The sequence below is a fragment of the Vulpes lagopus genome, chromosome 4 (genome assembly GCF_018345385.1).
Source record: "Vulpes lagopus strain Blue_001 chromosome 4, ASM1834538v1, whole genome shotgun sequence".
NCBI classification, from domain to species: Eukaryota; Metazoa; Chordata; class Mammalia; order Carnivora; family Canidae; genus Vulpes; species Vulpes lagopus.
Genome location: NC_054827.1, coordinates 36319631 through 36334504, shown reverse-complemented (window position 1 = coordinate 36334504; position 14874 = coordinate 36319631). Strand labels below are relative to the sequence as shown.

Below are 14874 nucleotides of genomic sequence, written 5' to 3'. Positions count from 1 at the left end.
CGCCCGCCCGCCGCCCTCCGCCCTCCGCGCGCCCCCGGCCCCCGCCCCGCGGGAGGGTCCCGCCGCCCCGCCGGCCCGTCCTCGCGGGCGTCGCCGAGGTGCGCCCGGACCGGCGGCAGCAGCGGGGACCGGCCGTTCCCGGAGCCGTGCTCGTCCCGCCCCGCGTCTGCGCGCCGGGCCGTGACTCAGAGCGCGGGAGGGGGTGCGCATGGTCCCACGAGCCGGGAGGGAGCTGGAGACGCCAGCGTGTTTGCTGTCACGACGAGGACGTAGACCGACTTTAATAATCCCTCTGGTAACTCCTTAGGAAGGCGTAGGCTCTCCGAGTGGTCTTTCCAGTCCCACCGTCATCACGCATCAAGCGATGCGTGGCCGAGGCTGTTGAGGTGTCCTAAAAACGGAATGTGCCCAGGATGCTGCAGAATTGTCCGTTGAAGTGATTTTTGTGTATCTTTAAAAAAACATTGTGTATAGGGACTTGAACAGTATCTTTTCTAGCAGGAGACGTAATGAACTTACGCAGGGTTTCAGCATCAGTGTGGACGTCCTGAGATTTCACTGGTTGGTAGCAGCCTTGAGAATAAATGATCCCTTGTCCACGTGCTTGAGGTCTTAACTGTTTATGTCGAACTGGTTCCCTAGGGTCAGCTGGCTGTTCATTGTAATTCATACTAGACCTGGTAGAAGTTGTATTCTTTTTTTTTGGTTTTGTTTTTGCATCGGGCCGCTTTATTTAAGGGCTGGTGACTGACAGCTATCCCCGGCCCCGCCCCTTCCTCCTCTCAAAAGCAACTACACGTGAAAGGGGCTGTTCGCCAGGGCCCAAGGGGACTGTGGGATTATTCTTAATTAATAGGCAGAGGTAAGAGCTAACGTTGAACCCAAAGCCCTTAGCAAGTTTTCCCTGCCTTTTTTCATTTAAGCTCACGTTTGTCTGAAGAGACTTACTTAGTACAATAAGGTACTAACTTTACTTACAGTACTAGTTTCTTATGTATTATAGATACATAATCACGAACATACTTTATAATCTTATAGTTTGACTCTGAAGTTGGAAAATTAGAAACAATGATAATGGTTGATGTTGAGTACTGTTTGCCAGGCGTGTGCCCAGTGGTACCTGGTTTATTTCATTTAATCTCCTGGGATAGCTTTCACATAGGCATAGGTTGCTCAGAAATTTTTGAATAGATGGGCTTGATTTGGATGTCTTAAATGGGGAGTAAGTACATTAATTACTTCTGTTTCTACTTTTGTGAAAAAGAGTGTTGGCAATATAAAATGACTCAGTAAATTAAAGTGTTTTTCAAGCCTGAAGATGTCTCTAAAATTGCATACAACAGCAATTGGTGCCTTTATTTGGGTGTTCAGTAGTTTCTAAAGCACTGTGTCTCATTTATCCAAGTTCCCATAACATGTCATCATCACCCGATGAGCAGGCTATTGGACCTTGAAAGAAGAGAAATGTTGGGGAAGTCGTAATGACCGTTCTGCAGGGCCCCCTCTTACCATATTTTTCTAAGTGACATTCCTGATTAGGTTGACAAATGATAGTGAAACAGGAAGAGTAATTTTTCGATACTGAACCAAGGAAATACAAATCAGTGGGTTGGTTATTACTTTGTTGATAAGTCTAACATTCATGGGTATATGAATGTTAAGAATGTTGGATTATCTGTATTGTAGCGTCTCTACCTAACTTTTCAGTTTGCCTTTATTTTTTTTTTTAATTTTTTTATTATTTATTTATGATAGTCATATATATAGAGAGAGGCAGAGACAAGGCAGAGATAAAGGCAGAGGGAGAAGCAGGCTCCATGCCAGGAGCCCGACATGGGATTCGATCCCGGGTCTCCAGGATCGCGCCCTGGGCCAAAGGCAGGCGCCAAACCGCTGCGCCACCCAGGGATCCCTCAGTTTGCCTTTAAATATCATAAGCACTTTGTGCTTTATGCATTAAGCACATAAATCCAGTAATTTGTGCATTAAGAAGTTAGCATTTTTGATTGAGTAGTACTCAATTAAACTGAGTAGTTTGACTTCCTTAATCAAGAAGTTTCTTTTGACAGTGTTTCCAAAAATGCAATGTAGAGATTTGTAAAGGCATAACAGTGATGAGATTGATAGTGAAGTCTAACAATTTGCATCTTGTGAGAGTAGAAGTAGTTGAAAAGGATGGGAGAGGACAGCAGAGGGGCTTGGAAATGTGTCTTAGTTTGTGATGAAAGTATATTGGACTTAACCTGTCTCCTGATCCTAGTGGTCCATCGTTGGAGAGAAAGAGATTGGGATGGGGGAGATTGGGAGAGGAAGAGATTAGGGGCCGGGCCACTCCAGCTTTGACTTCTCCACAGAATCTGCAGCCCACAATAAGCCCTTTGAATGTTAGCTGCTTATGTGACACAATTTGGCATTTAATCCTTTATGGTCTTATACTGTTGCATAAGCATTTGTGTGTTTTGTCTCGGTTTGTGATGAAAGTATATTGGACTTAACCTGTCTCCTGATCCTAGTGGTCCATCATTGGAGAGGAAGAGATTAGGAATGCTTTGCCAGTCAGTATTTATAAGAAGATTCCTTTATCTCTAGGCCTTGTCTTTGGGGGAGGGGATGAGTGGAGAGTTGTCTTCAATGGAAGGATAGAAGAAAAAAATGCACACATTTTCTTTTGGAGTTAATACTTCCACCCATCATGACTAATTGATTTGTGCCATCTTGTTACCACATGCATCTTCAGGCATTTTCACGGTAGATATTTGATATTTGTGGGCAGCCCCTAGTAGATCGAGTAAAGAAAGGGAAAAGAGAGTGGATTGAGGTAGAGACAGAGCACAAGGGTATATGCAGGAAAACATTAATGGCTTTTTTCATTTGGGGAAAATGGGAACTGGGCCTCTGGTGGCCTCTTATGAAAAATCATTCCAATAGTATTAACTTTGTGTGTTTAAAATCTCTTATATGTTATTTGTATCCAGAAATATGGAGAATATCCCTTTGATGTGTTTTATAAACAACAGAACGTTTAGAACGCAGTACATGAAAGTTACTGAATTTTTCATGGCAGCCGTTTCTGTATGTTTGTCATCATTAGAAAGTCAGAGCAACCATGATGCCAGCATTGGCTCCTGTGTGTAAGGCATTTAATCATTTTGGAAAACAAGTTCTTCTCATTCCTTACTTCAAAATGTGGCTCTCACATGGAGTGCCCTAAAGCTCCAGAGTGCAGAGATCTTTTCTATCACTCACTGCCATATTTCCAGAGCCTAGAACAGGGCCTGGCATATGGAAGGTACTCAGTGACTATTTGTGGAATAAACAAAAATACATTGGAATCCTCTTTTCTTTCCACTGCTGAAGATCCTACTTAACTTTAGGGAAGTTTTAGCATTTTTTATTGGATTTAATTGAGTAGTTTTGACTTCCTTAATCAAGAAGTTTCTTTTGACAGTGTTTCCAAAAATGCAATGTAGAGATTTGTAAAGGCATAACAGTGATGAGATTGATAGTGAAGTCTAACAATTTGCATCTTGTGAGAGTAGAAGTAGTTGAAAAGGATGGGAGAGGACAGCAGAGGGGCTTGGAAATGTGTCTTAGTTTGTGATGAAAGTATATTGGACTTAACCTGTCTCCTGATCCTAGTGGTCCATCGTTGGAGAGAAAGAGATTGGGATGGGGGAGATTGGGAGAGGAAGAGATTAGGGGCCGGGCCACTTCAGCTTTGACTTCTCCACAGAATCTGCAGCCCACAATAAGCCCTTTGAATGTTAGCTGCTTATGTGACACAATTTGGCATTTAATCCTTTATGGCCTTATACTATTACATAAGCATTTCCGTGTTTTGTTTCTCCACCTAAAATAGAGGCTGCTTGAGGGCAGAGAATATGTATTTATAAGGTACTATGTTTCCTTGTTTATCCAGTATGACAATAAATGCAGAGTAGGTTTATGTATATTTATTGAGTTGATGTTAGATACCATAGGGGAAATGTCAGAGATACCGAAAATGTGGTTCCAGTCTTCAAGTAGGTAATATTTTAGTGGGGCAAATGTATACAGTAGGAGAATTTGTAGCTAAATAAAACAAAATAAAAATGATAGCTAACATTTTTGTAGTGCTTAAAATGTGCAGATACACATGTGCAGATACACTCCTGTTCCAGGAGCCTTTGGCTGTTAATTTATTATGAATCTTTCATAACAGTCTTTTGACGTAGTAGGTACGGTTAGAATCCCATTTTTAAGGTGAGGAAACTGAGGCACAGTAGGGTAATTAAGTCACTTGCCTCAAGAATGCCACAATGCAAATAGTGAGGGAGACTGGATATGAACTCAGGTAGTCTGTCCCCCAAGTCAGGGTCAATTTCTATGGGGAATTTACTTCAAAGAGGAGAGATCTAAAATTGACACTATTTTTTCAAGTGTAAAAGGCTCTCTTTCTCAGATTTCAAAGTAGCATAAAAGATTGCAGTGATTGTGCTACAGAAACAGTGCTGTGGATTTTCCAAAGAGAAGAGGTTGATAAATGGTTATGGGGTACTGTGTTTTGAAATGACCAAAGGCAAAAGGAGAGAAACTGAATTTTGAGTCTCAGAGCTGAATGAGGATTATAACTCTTTATAGGTATTGAATCCTAGTACAGTGATTCACTGGGACATAGAACAATAACTGTTTATTAATTTAGTGTCAAAAAACTTACAAAATATAATATTGAATGATACTTGATGTCTTACTGCTTTTCTTTTTTAAACAGTTACTAGATTTAATCCCTAATGATAACAGTTTACCAGGAAGTGAGTGTTACTGGACATTTCCTGTGTACTTCTATCCATTTGCTTTGTCCTTACGTGGAACACTGTTGGGGCCAGGAGGAAACCAAGAAATACTTCTTTGGTGGAAAAAAATGTAAAATGGTGCCGTTGGTTGGGTGACAGACCTGCAGTGAAGTTGTTTTGAAGCTGTGTGGAATTAGATGAGGGACTGCAAACAAAATCCAGCAAGATGAAGAAAAATGGGATTCTTCGAAAACCCACTCTTGTGTCCCTTTTGTCAGGAGCTGACACTATTATTTTGGGGGTGTTGGGCATCAACAGAGTCACTGAATCTAAACGACTGCAGAGATAGGCGAGTATATACATCAACCTACCCACTGTCCAGGAATCAGAGGAGGAAGTGCCCTTGAATGAAGCATGGGCCACAAACCTGGTTAGCAGCCAGGGAGGACACACACGCTACAGGTACAGTATTCTGTGTTATAGATTGTTTCTGTTGGGCAGGTGGTCATGTCTGTCGTTTGTCTTGGGGGTATCTGTATAATTTGAGTCAGTAGGTCATCGATGACCTACTAACGTCATTTTAATATCAGCACATACTTGGAGATGGCCTGTCAGAGAAGCAGCTTATAACTACAGATATTGTCATACCCTTGCATTCTTTTTAAACATCCCAGAAAATAATTGGAGTTAAAATAATCTATGTTGAAGTGTTTATACAATTGTCACATTAGCTTTAATCTTAATTTCAGGTTCTTCTCTGAATGGGAGGTTTTAGGGAAAGAGAAAATGAAGCACAGATTTATTTAGTTCTGTGCTTTTATTTTAGTTCTATCAGTATGGGATAATTTCATGAAATCTGTACTGACCCATTTAATGAATTTTAGGGTTGCACAGCTGAATCCTCAACGTGATCTAGTGTGATAGTTCTTTATGTAGGAGTGTTCATCAGAATGACCCAGGGTTTTTTAATGAAAGTAACAGCTTAGCCTAACCCTAGAGATTCAAACTCTTTAGACCTGGGCCTGGGCATCTGCATTTTAAACTATCCTCAAGTGCCCTCCTCCCCCTGTAAGTACCAGCTTTGTGCTTTATAGATAAGAAAATTAGGGCAAAGTTAGATGACTTGCCTAGAGCTGGTTCAGTGGTACCAAGATTGTATCATCAGATAACATGTAATTTCAGAATTTTATGGATGAAAGAAATTTTCCAAGTCAACTCAGTAGTTCATTTTACAGCTTAATGTAAACCATACTTGTTCATAGAATTTCCAAGTAATATTTGAATGCAGAAAAATTATGTTTTCTCGGGGACTGTCTTTTATCCTGGCCATGGTAAAGATTAAAGTGTCAATCAACAGAATTCCTTTGCAATTTTAACAGATGTTTTTGTATTAATTTCAGGAGCTGTCCATTATTTGCAGTATTTTTATTGTGTACTTTGTGATACTGTTAAAGTTTTTTGCGAATAGAGTATGTATATTTAAAACAAGTGAAAGTTAATATTTTTTAATTGAATTATTTTTCAATCTTAGCTAAGATGTAGTATTGTGTGAGAATGTGTGCTGCTTTATTAGAGTTTTGTGTTTTTAAAAACTGGTTGATTTTTAACTTAAAAAAAATTTTTTTTTTAAGGCGTCTTGTTTTGGAAACAGCACAGTTTGGCTTCCATGTCATCTCTGAGTATGAGAGAGAATCGTAGTTTGAACATGTCCTCAACAGAGACCAAAGAACCAGGTTTGTTCCTTCAAGAAGTCTTCTAAAGCCTGTGGAGCAGCATCTGTTTCCAGAAGTCGATAATGATATGTTCGTGATGCCTGTGAATGGACTATATGGCCAAGTGACTCATTAAGATATTCATGGAAGAATGGTAAAAAAAAAAAAAAAAAAGAGAGAGAGAGAGAGAGAGAAGAAAAGGCAAATTTCAAGAAGCAACCCAAATATCATTTAGGATTTTTGAGGAATTGAAAGAAGATAGTTCTGAAAATACGAGTGACAAGACTCTAACACATGTCTTTACATGTTTCTTACAAGACTTCTGTTCACCCAGCTTATTTTGTATATAATTTGAGTTATTTTCCTCTACTACAATAGCTGGTAGTCCCCTCACGATCAGAGTTTTATTTTGGATGGATAGAGCTACATTAGGAGAAATGGGAACAGTTCATTGGGATGTTGGCCCCAGAAACCAGCTCTGGCTAGATAATTACTAAAGTGATAGGACGTTGATGAATTGCTTCTTCATAATGTACTACTGCTTGTTCACAGCATTTGTGGCTTTAGATTCATCTTCTTTTATGTACTCTCAGCCTCTCTATGTGCCCCTATTTTCTTGTACAATTTTTTAGCCTGAAGATATAATGACCATATTTTTTCGATTTAAAAAGTAAGAATTATATCTTCATAAATAAACCTTTGGTATAGTTTTCTCCTACCCTAAGTTATTTTCTAAGATCAAGAATAGAATATTTCCATTCATTTTCACATTTGCTTTCCTTTATTACTTTTATATTCTTGCTCAGAGTTTCATTTCCCTCTGTTCTTTTTGGGTGGAGATGAAGGATGATCTCTATATTGTGCTTTTAATTATCTAGGAGACCAGAATAACATAGGTCATAGAAATTTATAGGAAATTTACAACATCCTTTAACCATTACTGTTTTCAACTTGTTTTAAACCTCCATCAAACTTCTTTTAAGCAATGTTGATGGAGATGTGACTGTCCTACTCTGCCCTTTCCTTTTTGGGGGAAGCAGTGAGAAGCAGGGATTTCTCCAAATGCTGATAAGTGCAGAAAGAAAGAGAGAGAGAAAGCTTTTGTACCTAACAAATGAAGCATTTGGTCATTAATGTGTATATATACACATCGTCAGTATAAAAATTAGTTTGTGGCTTAGAACTAAGATTGTTAACTAATAGTAAATTTTATTGTTTTCAACTCTTTTTACTTTGATAAAGTAAGTTGACCTGATCAGTCAGTTGACCTGATCCATAATTTTCTTCTTTGTACGTTAAGGACAACTCTGTTCTTACGAATCAATTTGTACTCAACAAAGAAAAATATAAGCAAAAGAGCAGCTTTTAAATTTTAATTTAATAAAATGAAATTCTAGAAACCATTTTTTATAAGTATTTCCTTCCTTAGTAGGCTGTTTACTTCACCCTTTTATCTCCTTTTTACCCTGTCTTCTTATCACCTAGTGTCAGTTCTACATTTTTTTCATCTCTCCAGAATTTCTTGCTTAGTACCTGTGTTTTGCCTACTGTCTTTTCCGTGATTCAGCCTCCCATTAAAAGTGATTTCTGGGGCAGCCCAGGTGGCTCAGCGGTTTAGGGCTGCCTTCAGGCCAGGGCGTGATCCTGGAGACCCAGGATCGAGTCCCACATCGGGCTCCCTGCATGGAGCCTGCTTCTCCCTCTGCCTGTGTCTCTGCCTCTCTCTTTCTCTGTGTCTCTCATGGATAAATAAATAAAATCTTAAAAAAATAAATAAATAAAAGTAATTTCTGTTTTCCTTACCATCTATTTCCTTGGGTGAGCCTCCTTCCTAGTCACTGCCTCCAGTGTTCTGTTGTTATATCTCTTGTAATTCAACTCCTATGATCTCTGGCTCCTGCCTGTGTTACCCGTTATCTCGTCTATCTCACTTCCTGTCCACTTGCATCCCACTCTCATCTCCCAGCAGTGGTGATCTTGTCACTTCCACTGCCTCCGTCTGTCTGTCTGTAAGAAGCTTACTGATCTATTGTGTTTCGTGCAGCTCTGATCCCTTCTCATCTCTTAATTGCTGATGTTTTCTTTCTGTTCTCTATGGCCATTGTGTATTTGCCCTGTGAGCTCTTTTTCTTTTTTTTTTTTTTTTGTCACAGGGTGGTAGGTACTACTAGATGGATTTGTTGTCAGTATTTGCATAGAACACAGATCTTTGCTGTGTATTTCCTGGGTAGCCAAGATGAATCAATTATTATTAACTTTTCTCGGAACATCGAGCTTCCTGTGTTTTCTGCCTCTCAGAATTAGATTGGTATTCTAGAAGACTAATATTACTTTAGAGAGAGTCAGAATAGTCATATGATGCTATCACTTTAACTCTTTATTCCAGAGTTCATGACATTTGAAGTCACTCCCTTGTTTTGAAAGGTTAAAGAAGATATCTAAACCAGATTTGGAGTAGGAGTAAGTAGAAGGAGAGAAGAGAAAGATAAATACTAGAAAAGGATTCATAGTCAATTTCTAGAACTGGAAAGAAAACTGAAAACACCACATGCTTTAACATTTATTAAGTAAAAGATCCCCTAACAGAATGAAAAATATAAGTAATTCTGTCATCTGTATTTTTACATTTCCATTTAAGTTCTAATACCTTTATTTAATGTTTAACAAAAACTTGATCTTGTAGATACTCATTTTGAGAGACTTGATGTCACCTTAAATATTAACCTGTGTCATTTTATAATTAGACTGTAACATTCTCAAAATGCCATTAACATCTGACTTTGTTAGTTTCTTGTGGGGGGAAAGCATATAAATTGGATGGTTTTCCACCTCTGGACTCTGTAGTCATGTTGTAATGAAAAGGTAGCTTATTGGCAAACTTTTATTTTATGCTGTTGATGATTTATGTTGTTTTACGTTTTCCTGTAATTCTTGTATATGCTATGAATATGGAGCGATCCTGTAATTGAAGTTTTCTATGTGCACAAGCTACTGGAAGTAGACTAATGTAAGTGTAGATGCAGCTTTATAAAACTTAAAAATGAAGAGCTTTCTACTGCATATAAGGAAGTGCTTCAGATTTTAAGAATAACCATACAAACTAAGGTTGATCACATTGAACATTCTTTCTGCCCAAGCCTTCTCTAATTGTGGCGGTGGTTGTTGGGCATCTTGAAGCCAAAGGAATGGCTAATGGTCCAATAATGTTTCTGTAATGTTCATCACCTGTGAGCAGCTAATAAAAATAACATCAGAACCATAGATAATCTACTAAGAAGAAATTTATGTAGATGTACTAAATACAGGACTGTGTTCTGGGATGACAGAGGTGAATATAGTCTGTTCTCTCTGGAAGCTCATAATTGAGTAGGGAAAATTGGTAAGTAAACAGTTGCATTACAGTGTGGCAAATGCTAAAGTACACATATGTAGCAGCTATTATAGGAACAGGCTAATTGTGTAAGTCAAAAACCTAAAAAAGCTATAATACATATATAATTGTGTGTATATATATCATATAAAAATTCTGACTATGATGTAATTGCTGGTGTATTCCTTACTACCTGGGCAGTTTACTTAAATCACTCACACTCAGTATCTTCCCCTTGAAATGGTGATAATTATCTAGGATTGTTACATGTATTAAATGAGATAATATATAGGAGGTACTAGTATGGTCCCTTATTCAAGTATTTAGAATTTGGAGAACATGATCTAGGATTATACTCTCATTGCATAGATAGTATAGCTACTCACAATGCTTGGAATTCCTATTTTAAAATTGCTTTCAAAAAAAATAAATAAATAAAATTGCTTTCAATAGTTTTTAAGAAAACTAAACTTCTTTAAAACCTTGTAGTCAGTCTTCCTTTTCTTAAGCCAAAAGATCTGTCTGCCAGTTGTAGTTCTCAGTGACGGTTGTGTATTCCCATAAATCCAGTCTATTCTCAGAGAATTTAAAATTTGCTACAATTAAACCTATTTGATGAAAGTGTGCCACAGGCCTCTAAAGTATTTAGGAAGGTGACAATATCATTGGAATAGGTCTTTGTAATGACTGCTTTCGGGAAAGTTGGGATAAGACTTATTAGAGAGGGCAGCCCCGGTGGCGCAGCGGTTTAGTGCCACCTGCAGCCCGCGGTGTGATCCTGGAGACCCAGGATCGAGTCCCACGTCGGGCTCCCTGCATGGAGCCTGCTTCTCTCTCTGCCTGTGTCTCTGCCTCTCTTTCGCTCTCTCTGAAAAAATAAATAAATAAATCTTAAAAAAAAAAGGACTTATTAGAAAAGCTTTTGAATATGTTATAAAATCAGGCTTTGTAGCTCTACTGGATTATAATATATATAATATAATCCCACACTGGATTATATACACCAACCTGAATATATTTCCTGAATTGTATCTATGTTTTTGTTATTTAAAAAGGTGTTTAACTTCTTTTAACAGTACCAAACTGAACAATCTGCATTTTCTTATGTAGTAGAAAAAATTGGCACAGTAATTTGATATTATTTTGTTAGTGGTTGATTAATTTCCTCCTAAATTAACAGTTCTTTAAAGGTCTTGTCCTAGACTGTATGATAAATCAGGTTGGGTAAACTTTTCACTTGATGAAACAAATTGATTCTTTGGATCTGGGTCATTTGGCCTTGTTATAAAAGTCCCATTAGGTTATAGCGTGATTAGACTTGTCTATCATTGTGATTTAAAGATGCCAGTATTGAGATAACACAACCAGCCAAGAATTTTGTTACAGATCAAAATATATGTCTTTGTTTAGAGCTTCTTTATTAAAGCTCATTATTTACAATCAAGAGATTTTTCTTTAAGATTTATTTAAATTTTTATTTATTTGAGAGAGTGAGCAAGGGAGCAAGAGAGAGTGAGAGTGAATGCATAAGTGCAGAGGGAGAGGGAGAAGCAGACTCCCCACTGAGCAGGGAGCCCAACATGGGACTCGATCCCAGGATCCTGGGATCATGACCTGAGCTTAAGGCAGACACTTTACCGACTGAGCCCCCCAGGGGCTCAATCAAGAGATTTAAATCAAGAGATTTAAATAAGTTTAGTTTGTATATTACAGCTGGTATTTCTTTTTATTGACATTACAGTCATGGATAGGAAAACTGTTTCCATAGAAAGGGAAACTTGATGTATTAATATTTCAAAGCTTAGTTTAAGCTGGTTATGATTAGAAAAATGACTTTCACTTGTATTCTCTGGAAGATTCTCAGGTCTATGGGCATGTTACCAATGACATTTTTAATCCCCATAATATTTAGTTAGCAGAAATGTTTGGGGAATTGCTGCAGATGACATAGAATGAGCTGAGGTATGGTTTTGTCTTTCACTGTTTTGTCCCTGTTATGTTCTTAGAGAAACAAAATTTTTCTAATAGTATTTTATTTCTTTCTTGGCTTTTTATTTATCATTACCAATAAGAATAATGGCTGCCATTATGGATCCTCAGTAGGGCCAGACTCTTGACATACATTGAACTCTTTGCTACTATTAATGTAATTCTTTCTAATAAGATTTGATATCATGAAATACATTTTATATAAGAACTATATGTTCTTATATAGTATATAATTTGTGATTATATTGATAAGTAGATAAGCGTTAGGGCAGTTCTGCAGAACAATAGGTTTATTGTATTAACATATTTCCCACCATAAAATGAGAACATTAAGAGTTATTGAACTGCCCAAGAGTGAAACCAGGAATATAAGTGAAGTCCAGTTAAATCTCATGCTTTCATTCTTCTACACTGACTTTTAAATTATTTCCCCTTGGGGCACCTGGGTGACTCAGTCACTTAAGGATAGACTCTTGAGATTCTTCGTTTTGACTCAGATCATGATCTCAGGGTCCTGGGAAAGAGCCTCAAGTAGGCTCCGTGCTCAGTGGGAAGTCAGCTTATCTTCCTCTCTCTCTCTCTCCCCACCTCCCCCTGCTCACACATATGCTCTATCTCTCCCAAATCTTTAAAAAATAAAATATTTAAAAAAATAAATAAATAAAATATTTCCCCTTGGAAAAGTAAAATTTATTCTTTTATAAGTGCATGTTATTTTGGACTAAGGAGCACTTAATTCTGTACTGTATGCCTAATTTTTTCCTAAAATAAAAGAACTTTGTTTATAAACAAGGAAGGCTCAATATTCAAAGTAATCAATGCTTAGTGGAAAGAACAAAGTGAGATAATACAGAAAAGTATAAAGGAGGTGGTGAAAGTCACTGGTGATTCTACCACCCAGAGGTGTTAACATTTTGATGTATCATCATGCAGACATTTTGGTAATAAAATACATATATGTATTTTTTTTAAAGATTTTATTTATTCATGAGAGACACAGAGAGAGAGGCAGAGACACAGGCAGAGGGAGAAGCAGGCTCCATGCAGGAAGCCCGATGTGGGACTCGATCCTAGGATTTCAGGATCACGCCCTGAGCCAAAGACAGAGCTTCAACCACTGAGCCACCCAGGGACCCCATATATGTATATTTTTAAAACAAAAATAGGTTAATAGCATGGATATTGTCTAGTAATACTTTTGTTATATATCAACCATCCTTCCACATCATTGTAAGTTTGTATCTTACTAAATTTTTTTTCATTTTTTAAAGATAATCTTTTTATTTTAGCACAGTTTGGATCTATAGAGAAATTGCAAAGATGATAGAGTTCCCAAATTCCCTATTATGAACCTCTTGCATTAGTGTCGTGCATTTGTTTCAGTTAATGAACCAAACCTGTACTGAAGTCCTTGCTTTATTGAGATTTCCCTAGTGTTTACCTCATGACTTTTTCTGTTTCAGGGTCTCATCCACGATTCTACACTACATTCAGTCGTCATATCTCCTTAGGTTCTCTGTGGCTGTAATAGTTTTTCAGACTTCCCTTGTTTTATATGCCTTGACAGTTTTGAGGAGGACTGGTCAGATATCGTAGAATGCCTCTTGGCTGGGTTTGTTTGATATTTTTTCTCATGGTTAGAATGGGGTTATGTGGGGTTAGACTGGAGGAGGCCACAGAGGCAAAATGCTATTTTTATCACATTGTTTCAAGGGTGCATCCTATCTGTGTGACTTTACTGTTGATACTGACCTTGGTGTCCTGGCCAAGGTAGTGTTTGTCAAGTGTCTCTGTTGTAAAGTTACTTTTTTTTTTTTTCTAGACTTTCCATATTGTGCTCTCTGGGGGAAAGGCAGTCCACACTTCGGGAGCGGGAGTTATGCTCCACCTTCTGAAGGGCAGAAGCAGAGTTTCTGCATATGTTCTTTGGAATACTTCTGCACAAGAGATTTATCTACCCTCTCCCATTTAACTGTTGAGTCGTTTATTTGTATCAGTGTGGACTAGTGGATATTGATACTTTGAGTTAAATCCAGTATAACTGTATTGCTCTAATTTTTCTAGCTGTGGCCACTGGGAGTCTTTCAGTTGGTTCCTGTACCCCTTTTCCGTACCCCTATCATTGTGGGGTAGTATCTTCATATTTTGCATAGCTGCATGGTATTCCATTTTAAGATGTACAATGATACATTTCACTAAAATATGACTGATGGTAATCTGTGTATCAGATGTTTCACTGGTATCATCAATACTGTGATGAGAAGTCTTCAAAATCTATTTACAAAAGTAATATTTGATAATTACTCAGGAAAGATTGCTGTATTAAAGGGACTGCCACTTATAGCCTTCTCAGGTGGTTAGGTGTCCAAGTCTCGGTTTCAGCTCAGGTCATGATTTCAGGGTTGTGAGATCTGTACTGGGCATGGAATCAGCTTAAGACTCTTTTCCTTTCCCCTGCACATCTTCTCCACCCCCCACCTGCATTCTCTCTCCCTCTCTCAAAAAATTAACAACAAAAGAACCTGAATTTCTGCTTAGAATTCCTTGTTACATGAGTGTATTTTATATCCTATTGCAAGGATATACACAGTTTTTATGTTGGAAAATTTCAAACATGTACCAAAGAAGACAAGATAGAATAATTCATCCCCATATCCCCATATCTCAGCTTTACTTGCCAGTTTGTGACCAGTGTTGTTTAAACTCCCATCCACTGCCCCCACCTCCCTATTATTTTAAAGCATATCTCAGGGGCAGCCCTGGTGGTGCAGCGGTTTAGTGCTACTTTCAGCTCAGGGCATTATCCTGGAGTCCTGGGATCGAGTCCCACGTCAGGCTCCCTACCTGGAGCCTGCTTCTCCCTCTGCTTGTGTCTCTGCCTCTCTCTCTCTCTCTCTCTCTCTCTCTCTCTCTGTCTCTCATGATGAATAAATAAAATCTTAAAAAAAAATAAAGCATATCTCAGATATTTTTCATCTGTAAACATTTCAGTATGTTCAAGAAATCTTTTTCAAAACACAATGACAGTACT

At 38.1% G+C, this 14874-nt stretch overlaps 1 protein-coding gene across 8 annotated transcripts in view; it reads left to right on the top strand.

Moving 5' to 3' along the window:
• SLC20A2 (solute carrier family 20 member 2) overlaps positions 1 to 14874 on the top strand; it is a 102208-nt gene that overhangs the window by 887 nt on the left and 86447 nt on the right. For 2 of the 8 annotated variants that reach the window (XM_041752436.1, XM_041752435.1), the window contains exons 2-3: positions 5051 to 5234; positions 6404 to 6505. The exons of 3 other annotated variants lie outside the window; for them this stretch is intronic. The gene's annotated coding sequence lies outside the window, so the exon portion shown is untranslated. Of the gene's footprint in view, positions 1 to 38; positions 296 to 4750; positions 5235 to 6403; positions 6506 to 14874 lie in introns of those variants that run through there. 3 more of the 8 variants (XM_041752434.1, XM_041752442.1, XM_041752441.1) reach the window with 2 other exon arrangements.